This window comes from Argiope bruennichi, chromosome 9 (genome assembly GCF_947563725.1).
Source record: "Argiope bruennichi chromosome 9, qqArgBrue1.1, whole genome shotgun sequence".
Taxonomy (NCBI): Eukaryota; Metazoa; Arthropoda; class Arachnida; order Araneae; family Araneidae; genus Argiope; species Argiope bruennichi.
In genome coordinates, this window is record NC_079159.1 from 33,066,759 (window position 1) to 33,075,855 (window position 9,097).

Below are 9,097 nucleotides of genomic sequence, written 5' to 3' on the forward strand. Positions count from 1 at the left end.
GAAATAATGTATGGATTTAAAATGCAAGAATTCGCATTAGATGATTAAATTATGGTTTAAAGGATCACAAGCAAAGGACTTGCATTTCCAAACAGCAAAAAGGGCAACAAAATTTAATTCCAACTACAACTTCATTACCGTATGACAACAGTTGAATAATTTTACACAATTTTTAAAACCATCAAATCACTTTGTAATAAGGAACAATCACGCCTCTTTATTCGAAACAACGCAATACCTTAAAAATGAATAACTTCCAGCATAAAAGAGACAAAACCATTTTCTAACAATGAAGAGTTAAGTCTTATGCGTACCAAGAGGATAAAGAAGGCTAAGTTGAACTCCTGTTTAGTGCTCCGGTAGCTCCTCTAAAAATAAAGAAGCGATCTCATGATTGCGGTTAACACCTTATCTGTCAAGATTCAAGTAGAGACATCTGCTTGGGAAAAGACGCTAAATTTAAGTCCCACTTGTGGGAAAGACGGTTAGAGGTTCTAAAGAAATTATGATTAATTTTTCCCTTTGTTCCAGCCGCTCAGTTTTTTTTTTCTATAGATATTTGCTCATTGATAAGGTAAGTACGTATATTAACGATAAATTACTCTTTGAAGTTTTGATCAAGTTTAGCTAGAACTGAAAAAATTGATATGATGAACTAAAGCAAGTAATAATTGTGTTCGATTGAAACTGTCAGTGGTCCGAGTTAGACACTTAGAATTTCAGACTGTAGGTCACAAAATTGTCCCGATTTTTAAAAGAGTTTATATTAGTTTTTAAAATCGAAGAAGAAATTTCAATCTTTATAAAATTAGTTTCTTAAAAATTCTTTTCATTCCGTTTTTTACTAAATACGGAACACAATTATATTTATTTTATAAATCGTCATTTATTTCAGTATCATCAAAATTTATATGCATGCCTGCTCATGCTCTAATTGTATGTGACAGTGGCATAGTGATTAAATACCCAGATTTTCGATTTACTACCTCCACTTATATCCTTCTCCAACATTATCTAAGGATTCACAATTGACTTTCATCAAATCTATATGTTTATTTATTGATTGATCTTTATCATTAATGCACCATTAAATTTTAGTAAATACTGAGGAAATATTTCAGAATATTGTTCGTAAAAAGGAAATGCTCAATATTTAGTTTTACTAATATGAAATTTTCAGCTAGTAAATATTAAAAAAATAAAATTAAAAACATTTTTTTTTCTGAAAAAAAAATTATAAATATATTAAGAAACAATTTTCTAACTTTATTTAAAAAAAAATTTTTTTTCATCTAAAAGTTCTAAATAATTGCCGAAATTTTGAAAAGAAAATTATAAAAAAGATATCCACTTTTTCGCATTATTTAAGTTAATTAATGTTCAATAGTTAAATTATTATGACATAATTTTAGAAAATAATGGCAAAAATTTCCATCTCAAGCAACTTAATCTATTTTACCTTCTATACTTTTAAAAGATTTTTTAAAGTTTTTGTATTTTAGTTTCACACATAGTCTTTCCTAATTTAAAATATGTAATTTCTTCATATTAAGGTATATGAATACTTTGAGAATGATATTTTTGAAAAAAAGCTATTAAATAGTCGTATCTTAAAAATGTTTAATTTTTAATTTACGAATTTACGATTTTTTTTTGTACCAAATAAATTGAACTAAATTCTATGAAACCAGAATATATCAGTTAAATGACAAATGTTCTTTACAAATTGAAAAATGTTTTTTTTTAAGCTAAAAAGAAGTATAAATCAAAATTCTTATTTAGACATTTATTATATGAGTTGTTTAAAATTTTGCAAATAGCCTAAGAAATATTTTATTTAATTACTGAACTTAAAAATAAGCCTTATTTATAACAATTTTTTTTTAATGTTGGAGTATGACTAATAAATAACAAGAATTTTTTATTCCATTTTGTTTTCGCGTTGTGAAGCATTAATACAACTGCAGAAAATCTACAAACAGATTGATTATTCACTAGTTCAGGAAATCATATATGCGCGAGAGTTTCGTAAGTTTTATAAAGTGTTTTCGACGAAAATTCTATCAAAATTTAGAATTTGAGAAAAAAGCATTTAAAAAAAGTAAAATAGCATTAAAACAGGTATAATGCGAACATAGAAATTAATATAATTTCTTAAAAATTGTCTTTGGAGTGAAAAAAAATGAATTAATTGGTTTTATGAAGAAGTTTATAGGAATTAGGAGTATTAAATTGGTATTTTGCAACAACAAAAAAAAAACATTATTTTTTTACTTTATTTCAATGGACTTTAAATAAAGCAAATTCTGCAAATTCTTTTAAAGAAAAAAATATATACTGGAATAAAGTTTTCATTTTCTGGAAACATTTAATAAAGAATTAAGTCCAAAGACATCTTCTGCCACTTTTTCAAACCATGTTACCCTACTTCTCCTTGCTATTTATACTTTTATTTTAAAAAATAAAATTTCAAGTTCCCATTCTTTACATACGCGAATTAACACAGAACTAATGTTTATCCAAAACAATTCATTGCTAAGTGAACGGAAATGAAAAGCAGGTGGTAAGAGATGTTGCATTGTAAAACAAAGGAAAACACTTCCGAATTAAAACAGCTGCCGAAATCTGTTATAAATGGTACAGCAGCTGGGATTTAACTTTTCCTGGGTAACTACGAAAAGGGTTGCCATGGCGAACTACTTAATTTCATGTTTTCCGAAAAGAAGCCAAAGACTGATGTTTATTTACTGTTTGGCGAATAAAATCTGAAAGCTCTTCTGGTACAAGTAAACAGGAAAAATTTGGGAGGAATTACTCATATTGCTTCTAACCTTTCCTCGCCACAACAACGCATCAGATATGAAGAAGGCTTTATATAATAGTGATGCTTGAAAATTCGATTCAATATTTGAAATCATGTTCGTTCTTTCACAAACATAAGTTTTTAGAAGTATGAGTCTAAATATAAATTTAGTTTCTTCAACAAAATAAAGCATATCTGGTTAGATGGATTTTCAAAAAATTCATAAATAATTGGAAAGAAATAAGAAAATATGATTTGATAATAAGTAAAGTTAGAGAGCGAATATCGTACTTCATATGCGAGACATTAGCCATGACTTTATTCGTATAATCAGCTGTAAAATTTAATTCATATTTTTTTATTCATAACCTTTCATTTGTAAATTTATTCCAATTTCTAATAAATAATTTATTATTAAAAAAATCCAAACAATCAGATTTTCATACACTGTTACTCTGCATAAATATAACCATTTAAAACTTAAAGCATGAAATAGAATAACATCATCTTAAAGAATCAAATTTCAACATATGAAATAAATGATGGACACAGTTTATGATGTGCTGCACCAAAAATTTAATTAAATTTAAGAAAACAAATGTTGCCATCCTAATTTCAAAAGCCTGATCTTTCTAACTTGTGATTGTAGAATGTTTGTGAATGTTGACAAGATTATTTTTAAAGTTATAGAATAATAAATAAAAATACAATAATAAAATGATAGAATACCAAACAATACAAACAGATAATATTAATTTTGACAAAAAATTAAGAAAAAAATTACTCCGCTAACTAATTTAAAAATATTAAAATGTATAAATTTCATTAGATTCCAACAGAAGAGAAATATTTTAAATATTTTGAATCCAAAAAAAAAAAAATTTTTAAAGATTTCGAAATTATAAATAATTTTTTCAAGTCGTCGTATCTCACCAAATATTTTACTTACAGAGTAACACCATTTAGCAATGTAGCAAGAATACTTAAGAGGTTTAATTGTTCATTGACCTGACTATTCTACGCCTAATAGAGAGATTCCCTTTCCCACAATTCTGAATGACAACCGATACACGGGACGCAGCGAATCAAGATACAGGATACACTTCCCGTCATCCAATCATACGGCGTCGTTTTTCCTAATGTCAATGCAGGAAGTAATGTGCGACAGGGACCATGAGCGGATGTTAATTTTTTGCAAAGATGATATACTTTGATTGCTCATGCTTTTAAGTGAGAAAGGGAAACTACAAAGGGAGGAAAATTAAGAATGGGGATATTGGTCATTAGACATTATGAATTAAACAATTTGTTTGAAATGTCAAACAGTTTGATTCATTAAATCTTTTTAAAAAGATTTGGTTTTGGTTTTTTTAAAAGACATTTATATACGTAAATGGAAATGAATTATAAAAGTATTATATTCTTTGAAAGTAGATACGTCATTCACTGTTTACAAAGAGAATTCTTTCGAAATTTTTTTATTAACAAATAGAAAATGCAGTTGATTGTTGCAATTGTTGATCAGCTGATTCTTATACGAAATTTTAGAATTAATAAATGTAAAAAATATACGAATTTAATCATACTTTTTCTAAAAGCAATTTCGGAACACTTTTGTTATTAATCTAATTAATACTTTTTAGTTATTAATCTTTTTAAATAGTTTACCATAGCTAATATTTACGTATTTTGCCATACCATAAATTGAATTTGTCTCCCCTTCCATGTTGATTATACAGTCACTCAAAAAGTATTGGGACACTTGGCTTGAATAACTACAAAACTATTCACAAAACTATTTATAACATTAAAATAAAAAAAAAATGAATCAAGAAATATTTTAATATTTAATGCACAGAAAAAAGGAAATTTTTATTGGTATTTCAAAATTATAATTTGATCTAGCTTTTTAAAGACAATTCAAAGGCAACTAGGAGTCAAAAACTCTCTCTCACATTTTTAGAGTATAATTTTAAACATAAAATTTTCAATAAATAAGATTAGTTATAGAAAAAAATGGTGAGAAACGAAGATATATCGGCTGATGTGCGAAATCTTGTAATAAATCATTGGGAAAATGGAAAATCAGTTAGCTGTATAGAACATATCTTGAAATTGAGTAAGTCACATGTTCAAGAAAACAAATAATGTTCAAAACAAGCAAAACTCAGGGCGTCCAAGGACATTTAATGAACGTGAAGAGAAGTGGATTATGAAACAAGTTCACTTTAACTCAAAAATTAGTGCAATAAAATTGACTCTGCAATTTATAAGTTAAGTTCGGAAAATCTGTAAATCCTGAAACTGTCAGAAATGTTTTAAGAAAATATAAATATCATGGCAGAATACCTCAAAGAAAGCCCTACATCAGCAAAGCAAATCGACAAGTTAGATTGGCATTTGCTAAAATGTAGATAAAGCAACCAAAAGAATTTTGGAAAATGTAATTTTCGTTCATGGAAGCAAATATATTTTCGGATAAGATGGCAAGCAAAAAGTTTGGTGGAAATCAAATACATGAATATAGGTCAAAAATTTTCAGCCTACTTTCAAATATGGAGATGGCAATTAAATTTGTCTGTGGTTGCATGGCAAACACTGGTGTCAGGAACTTACATTTTATTGATCGTACAATGAATAAACATGTCTATCTTTACATTCTCAAGCAAAATTCTGGAAATTGCAAGACATTTTAAATTATACCAAAATAATGACCCGAATCATACAGGACCTATCACTAATATTTGCAAGTAATGGGTCCTCTACTACTGTCCAAGTGTTATTAAGACTCCTGCACAAAGTCCAGACTTTAATCCCATTGAGCATGTGTAGGATTATTTGCAGCAAAAATTATAGGAACATCAAATTTCTAACAAGCAGGAGTTAAGAAAAAATTTGGTCGAAGTAAGGGCCAAAATCGATAGATCATTTTGCAAAAAATTAGTCAACTCATGCCAAATATACTTACTATAAGAGGTAATAAAAAGCAAAGGCAGCCCATCAAGATATTAAGTTTTAAGTTTGTATTGTTTTTCTTTATTTATTGGGAAATGTCCCAATACTTTTTGAACACGTTTTTTTTTATTTGATTTCATTTATTTTCAATTATAACCAAAATTGCAATAATATTAGAGTTTTGTTTGAATTATTATGATTTGTATAAATCATATTGTATATATATCATTTGTATATATTATTTGTATATAATATTTACTTCTTTCTTTTGGTTTTATTTGCATATTTAAGCGAAATATTATGATAAAAATCTGTGAACTTGTGGAGTGTCCCAATACTTTTTTGACAGACTGTATTTTGCAATTAATATAAAACAAATATCTGCTTTTCAAAATAGTATAAATATAAAAACAATACACACATTACATATTTATCCATGAAACCATACTCTTATACATTTGGAAATTTAAACTAAAAGTTAAAAATGCACACTTTTATGCACATACATAGATTGAAAACATAATAATTAACATTTTGTAGCTGAAATTCGAACAGGTACCAATATACAAAATTTAAATAACCTGTAACTTTAATTAAAATAAACAGAATTTAAACCCCGACTGAGCATTTACTTTTGCTGCTTAATTCATAAGTATGAGTTTCCGTTGGTGAAACTAAATACTGCATGATTTGAAGCTCGATTTCGTACTTTCTAGTTTTTCTATTTCCTCAATGGTTTTCTAGAATTCATTTACAGAAAAATATTTTCAGCCAATGCTGTAAAATTATCCAAAGGATTTTCTATTGGATTAAGATTTGGGCTACAAGCTGACTAATCGAGAGATTCTATATTTTAAGAATTAAAACAGATGATGATGTGGTGACCACGTTGCAACGGAAAGAGGAGTGCAGTAGTTTCTAAGGGTAAGGAACCCCCGAGCACCCGAGGGCAGAAGTCTGACTTCTAGCTCATATGAAGATGAAACTCACTTGCACAACCCCTTTTTACAAGGGGTGGGGGTGGGGCCCTTTCACACATCTCACAGATAGAGCACAGGTGGAAGAACAACCATGCCCCGAACTCGGGAAGGCCCAGATCATGGGAAAGATGCGCTACCACTAGGTCAGGACGCCAGCATTAAAACAGATTTTTGTGCTATTTGCAGTGTGAGTCGAAACATTGTCTTGTTGAAATTTCCATTAAGGTCACCTAGAAGCTCAGCAAGTGGCAGCAGAGAATACTCCAATGTCTTAATATAATGTTGGAAGTTTTGTGGACAAAGGTAAAGTTCAGTCCATTAAAATCTTGTCCATTATGACAGAAGCCTGTCCTAAAGAGTCTTCTGTCTTGGTGGTGGTCTTTACTAAAGACCACCACCAAGACACTATTTTGTCTAAGACAAAAAAAAGAGAGAGAGAGAGAGAGAGTTTCCTTATCCTAATCATGCTAGTATGATTCTCAACCTTCTGGACCATCCAAATTCCACATTTTTTCATCTTTAAATATCATTGATTATATTATGATTCATATGACTTTTGATTTCAAACCCACAAAAGTCTTTAGCAATCACAATATGGATTCAGAGCTGGAGTTATTTTTTTCCCCATTTCACAATGAAATATTGTTCCTGTATCTAAAAATCGTCAATGAATCATATTCTAGACAAAAGGACATGATGACCTTTGAACTTAAAAAATAATCACTTGTATGCTATTTATTAGTCTGTGGCGGATGAGAAGATGGATAAGGTGAACCATTTTAAAATTTAAAAAAAGCTTTTATGTCATGTCAACATGAGGAATTGATATTCAGCTAGTTATTGCCAATATTGGTTTTTACATATGCACATGTAAAAATTACGGTTACAGCTAATATAGACAATGAAAAATTTAGTTGGAATGCTAGTACATAATTACGGAGATTCGAATCCGAAGTGCTATTATATATGCATAAATAAAAGTTACAGTTACAACTAATATATGGATATGAAAAAGTTAGTTGTAATGCTGGTGGATAATACTGAGATTCAAATCCATAGATCCCCACGTCATTGGATTTGACGATCATCAAATTTATGTGTTAAACGTTGCCACCAAGGTCTGCGTTTTACTTTATATGCATCGACTTGATAACATTTAATTAATATATATCTTTAAATGATTAATAATTGCAGAAATCTACGAAATAAGCTCCAGTTTTAAATACCAAATCTTTATAACCTCATATGTTTGAATTCCTGGCTCTCGAGGCATCTAGATTACAAAGTGTTTCGTTTGCAGATCTTAAACACTGAAGTATGTGGCGTCACCTCTTTTGAACTTATATATGCTAACAGTTTGCTAATTCTTTGTATATGCGATTACAGGAATTAGTAATCGTCTCTAAATTTTGCAACAAATTTCTATTTTTATCCAAAAATATTAATACTATATCAAATAAAACAGCTGTACATTGAATAGAATTTTTAAAGAGTTTTTTAATGTGTTTACAGGATTTTACAATTCTTTTATCATAATTCTAAATTTGGAAGTTGATTAATACTAATGCTTATATATTTATATATTATATATTTTTCATAAAGGGGCGAAAATAGAATTTCATAAAAAAATATATAATATATATAAAAAAGTATATATTATATATTTTTTTATGAAATTCTATTTTCGCCCCTTTATGAATTTAAAGTCCTCGAAGATGACCAAATGCAAAAGAATAATTAATAGACATAATAAAATACAATTCTCAAATTAATCGTAATTCAGTATCTAGATACAATACTCAAAATTGTATGCTGAGTGTCCTATGACTTCTGCTATCTATATGACTATGAATTCTATCCTATGACTAAATCTTCAATTTCCAGGAAGAAACGGAATTGTCTAAAATAACAGAGCCATATAGACATTTCATTCCCAAGGTCATGTTATATAATTGAGGGCTCAATCAAGAACAATAAGTGCCACAGCTTTAAATAACGGGAAGAACGCAATTTTATGCGATTTATCAAAGCCTAAATTTTGAATAGATTTTCTGCGACGAAAACCGAGGCTGCCTGAATATTAAAATGAGTGAAATTCATGTCCATATTTCCAAGCAAGTACAGTTTTTATGAAGGATAAAGTTTGGAAAATAAGATGAATACCAATTTTTTCCAGAGAAATAAAGTGGTGAGAATTAATTATATAAACATTTGAAAAAAAAAATTCACGTATTCATTTACGCTGAAATATACACATTGCTTTAGCAGAAAAATCATTATAAGTTAAAATAAATACTTAAACTCTTTTTAATAAATGAATCATATATAATTAGTACACTATAGAAATCGAAACTGCTAA